General features: G+C 40.9%; 1 non-coding gene across 1 annotated transcript; it reads right to left on the bottom strand.

Moving 5' to 3' along the window:
* Window positions 1–3,794: 3,794 nt before the first annotated feature.
* Window positions 3,795–3,900, bottom strand: LOC112787811 (small nucleolar RNA R71). The gene has a single exon (XR_003195201.1). It is a non-coding gene; the product is annotated as a small nucleolar RNA R71 (small nucleolar RNA).
* Between the last annotated feature and the right edge of the window lie 532 nt (window positions 3,901–4,432).

The raw sequence follows: 4,432 nt of genomic DNA, 5'->3' as shown, positions 1-4,432 counted from the left end.
CCTCTAAAATTGAAAAGTATGTATATAGTAATTGAAGAATAATGATATGTCTAGGAGCCTGTGAAGAAAGATAACATAACAAAAATCGTATTGCACTCAAAACGTCAACGATATACATAAACGACATAAATATATATATAATTCAAAAGGAGAGACATAGCAAATACTAGTGTTTATACCTTGGGTCGAGCTAGGCAAGCCAGGTTGGATGAAGATAAAAACGACCGACCACTTATAAAGGTTGGTCGACACCAACCTCTTCCCAAAGAGCTCGGCCAAATTGCTATAAGGGCCCAAATAGGCCCAAAGCAGAAGATCACAACCCACCTAAAGGCGGCTAGCCAAAGATAAGGGACTCACCCACAAAAAAATAAGATAACTAACTTATCTCAAGGGAGGTCACTCCACACTACTATAAATACACTGGAGTACCCAGGTATAGCTCATACTCTGATTCTACACATAAAACCTGCTCAAAGCCCGTGCTAACTTAAGCATCGGAGTCTCTTGCAGGTACCACTATCCTCCGGTGATCAAGGATCAGCAACATCCCAAGGACCAGCTGATGCCAGGGCATTTTGGCCAGTTTTACTGACCTTTCTTTACTGTTTTTAGGGTAGTTTCATGCATTTTCTTAGAAAATAAACTAGTTTTGGGTAGATATTCACTTACATCTTGATTCAAGCATACATTGTGCACTTTACATGATTTCATGAGGATTTTGCATGAATTATATGATAAATTGGATGATGCATGACTCATGACTTGGACTAGAACTTTGATGCACTTTGTTGCTTGATTTTAGGACAAAGGAAGCAAAGAAGAACCACGTTAGCAGTCACGTTAGTCCCACTAACGTGACCTCTAACGTGGAATGGGTGCTAACTTGGAAAGTTAATGAGAAAGGTAATCGCCAATAATGCCCTCGAAGCCATCATAAGCCCATGTTAAGAGTCACGTTAACTAAGTTAACGTGAACTCTAACGTGGAAGAAGACAATAAGGCCAACGTTAGTGACACTCCCCTTTGTCACTAACGTTGGACCAAGCTCATAATTGGCCACGTTAGTTGCCACGTTAACTTAGTTAACGTGGCTTCTAACGTTAAGAAGCAAAAGGGAAGCCAACGTTAGTGACATTCACCTTTGTCACTAACGTTGGCCAAGCTTCCATAAGCCACGTTAACTCCCACGTTAACTTAGTTAACGTGGAAGCTAACGTGGAGAGAGCAATTGGTCGCCAACGTTAGTGACACTTACCTTTGTCACTAACGTTGGGGTGAACCACCAAGAGCCACCATGAGCAACGTTAACTCCTAAGTTAACGTGGAAGCTAACATGGATAAAGAGATGATGAGCCAACGTTAGTGACACTCACCTTTGTCACTAACGTTGGAGATGGCTAGCATGACTACGTTAGGAGCCACGTTAACCTAGTTAACGTGGACTCTAACGTGAGAAATAGGGGCACATTGGAACGTTAGTGACAAAGGTAAGTGTCACTAACGTTCTCGAAGGATTGGCAAGCTTACGTTAAGAGCCACATTAACTAAGTTAACGTGGACTCTAACGTAGGGAAGGGGGAGGCTTATCAACGTTATTGGGAAAGGTAAGTCCCAATAACGTGTGCGAAGGACCAAGAGGCAACGTTAGTGGTAATGTTTGTGCCACTAACGTTGAGGTTAACGTGGCTCATACTTGGGTGAGCAACGTTAGTGAAAAAGGTGATTGTCACTAACGTTCTCGAACCCACACTTTCACTTAACGTTAACACCACTAACGTCCTGAGCTAAAAGTCCCTGCCTACTTTACACTTTCTCTCTGCAAGCAAAGCTAAGCCCAATGAAGAAGATAACTACTTCAAACTCAGGATCCAAAGGCCCATACCCAAGACTTGAAGAGCCAACTAGAAGATCAGAAGAGTAGTATATATAGGAGTAGCTTTGAATTAGTTAGGGAGCTGGAAACGTTAGGGGGCCTTTGGCATAGAACTACTCTCTGTATTTACTTTCTCTACACTTCTAGTTTTACTTTCAGCATGTATTCTCCATCTTTGTTTTCATTTTCCAGAGCTATGAACAACTAAACCCCTTTCATTGGGTTAGGGAGCTCTGTTGTAATTTGATGGATCAATTTTAGTTTTCATTCTCCTTCTTCTATCTTTTCTCTTGATTTACTAGAAAGCTTTCGATCTTCATCCAATTGGGTAGTTATCCTGGAAAAGAAGCTATTCATACTTGGATCCCTTCTGAACCTTGAAAGAGGAATGAAGGGATCATGCTAGAAATGCTTTCTCATGCTGGACCAAATTGGGTTTGAATGGATATGTGACTATAATCCTTCCAACACTTGATTTGGAAAATGCATGTGGTATAATCAGTGACCATACTTCATCTCTTCTCATGAGCAATTGACTAAGGAATTGGCTATTGATCAAGATTTGAGAGATTGAATTACAAGGAATTGCAATTCGATCACTTAAGATTGCCAAGGAGATCAATGAATGCATTGATTGAGGAAGAGATGAAAATGAACTTGATCTGGAGAATGCAACATCTCTTGAGCCCAATGAACTCCCCATTTCTGATCTTACCCGTTCTCTTTAATTTCTGCCATTTACTTTTATGAGCAATTACCCCATTCCCATTTAAGATTCTGCAATTTACTTTCTGCCATTTACATTCAGCTCTTTATTTCCATCATTTACTGTTTCTGCTATTTACTTTCCCGCCATTTAATTTTCTACAATTCTCAACTCAAATTCTGGTTCGCTCAACTAGAACATTTCTCTAATTAAAGTTGCTAGATCAATCAATATCTGTGGGATTCGACCTCACTCTATTGTGATTTTTTACTTGACGACGAATTCGGTACACTTACCGAAGGAAATTTGTTACGAGACAAGTTTTCGGCGTATCAAGTTTATGGCGCCGTTGCCGAGGATTGATTTTGAATCAACAATGATTAAATTGGAGGATAATTAGATTGAGCATTTTTAGTTTGTTTGATTTAATTTTCTGTTTGAGTAATTTACTTTTAGTTTTAGTTAATTTCTTCCCTTCCCCCTACTTTTTCATTTTTTTTAGTTATTTACAATTCAGTTCACTAACCCACTAAGTGTTTGATATATTGCATCACTCACACTAACAGTAATTCTAACAGAAATACTTTCTACATCTATTTTCTTTGCTTGTGCTTTGTTGGTTGTATGACAGGGAGAAGAAGTGGGGCTTCAACTTCCTTTGATTCTGAACCTGAGAGGACCTTCCTTAGATTAAGGAGGGAAGCAAGAGAAAAATGAGTAGTGGATGCCGAGGAAGAGGAGGAATACTTTGAACCAAACATGGAAGAAAACATGGAAAACCATCATGAAGAAGAAGCTCACAACCATGGCAGAGAAGGTCGAGCAAATCATGCTGGGGAGGAGAGAAGAGTTTTAGGCTCTTACATCAATCCAAACCCAGGAAACTGTGGAAGTAGCATTCAAAAGCCGACCATCCATGCCAACAATTTTGAACTAAAACCACAGCTCATCACCCTTGTTCTGAACAACTGTTCGTTCGGAGGAGGCATCCAAGAAGACCCCAATCAACATCTAACCACCTTCCTGAGGATATGTGACACGGTGAAGTCTAATGGTGTTCATCTTGACGCCTATAGACTGCTCTTATTTCCATTCTCACTCAAGGATAAGGCAGCCAAGTGGCTGGAGTCTTTTCCGAAGGAGAGTTTGACAACTTGGGAAGATGTGGTGAACAAATTTTTAGCCAGATTCTATCCTCCTCAAAGAATCAATAGGCTGAGAGCTGAGGTCCAAATTTCAGGCAACAAGATGGTGAGACTATATATGAAGCATGGGAGAGGTTTAAGGACCTGACAAGGAGGTGTCCACCAGATATGTTCAATGAATGGGTGCAGCTACACATTTTCTATGAAGGCCTTTCTTATGAATCAAAGAAAGCAGTAGACCACTCATCCGGGGGATCTCTGAACAAGAAGAAGACCATTGAGGAGGCCATAGATGTCATTGAAACTGTAGCAGAAAATGACTATTTCTATGCTTCTGAAAGAGGGAACACTAGAGGAGTGATGGAGCTAAACAATATAGATGCCCTGCTGGCCCAAAATAAGCTCATTACCAAGCAGCTGGCTGACCTCACCAAGAAGATGGAGAGGAACCAAGTAGCAGCAATAACCACTTCATCAGCAACCCAAGAAGGAGTGAATGAAGAAGCAGAGGGTAGTCAGGAGCAAGCCAACTACATTGGAAATTCACCTAGGTAAAACCATGATCCATACTCCAAGACCTACAACCCTGGTTGGAGGAATCACCCAAACTTTGGGTGGGGGAATCAACAAGATCAAAGCCAAGATCAGAGACGTCACAACCCCAACAACAATGCAGCTCACCAACAATTCACATAGAGAACATAT

This window comes from Arachis hypogaea, chromosome 20, assembly GCF_003086295.3.
Source record: "Arachis hypogaea cultivar Tifrunner chromosome 20, arahy.Tifrunner.gnm2.J5K5, whole genome shotgun sequence".
Taxonomy (NCBI): Eukaryota; Viridiplantae; Streptophyta; class Magnoliopsida; order Fabales; family Fabaceae; genus Arachis; species Arachis hypogaea.
This window is presented reverse-complemented; position numbering and strand designations above follow the sequence as displayed.